Raw genomic sequence first — 485 nt, 5'->3', positions numbered from 1 at the left:
CAGATTGATTCACTTGTGATTTCCTGCCTCAGTTCTCCATCTATGCTCATTCCCAGCTAATCTCTGCGCTGCATGCCTTGTACAAGCAGTACCAGCCACAGGCAGATATCTGAGACCAAATGCCACTCCCACTTGGCAGAGAATTGAACTGGATCTGAATCCTGGACCAGGTTCACCTCAAGATTCAGGGACAGACTCAGATTCAGAATCAGCTTCAGGGACAGATTCAGTTTCAGAATCAGGGACAGATTCAGATTCAGGGACAGTTCAGATTCAGGGACTGATTCAGATTCAGGGACACACTCAGATTCAGGGACTGATTCAGATTCAGATTCAGGGACAGATTCAGATTCAGGGACGGATTCAGATTTAGATTCAGGGACTGATTCAGATTCAGATTCAGATTCAGGGACGGATTCAGATTTAGAATCAGGGACTGATTCAGATTCAGGTTCAGATTCAGAGACGCACTCAGATTCAGGGAC

The sequence above is a fragment of the Leucoraja erinacea genome, chromosome 38, assembly GCF_028641065.1.
Source record: "Leucoraja erinacea ecotype New England chromosome 38, Leri_hhj_1, whole genome shotgun sequence".
NCBI classification, from domain to species: Eukaryota; Metazoa; Chordata; class Chondrichthyes; order Rajiformes; family Rajidae; genus Leucoraja; species Leucoraja erinaceus.
This window is presented reverse-complemented; position numbering follows the sequence as displayed.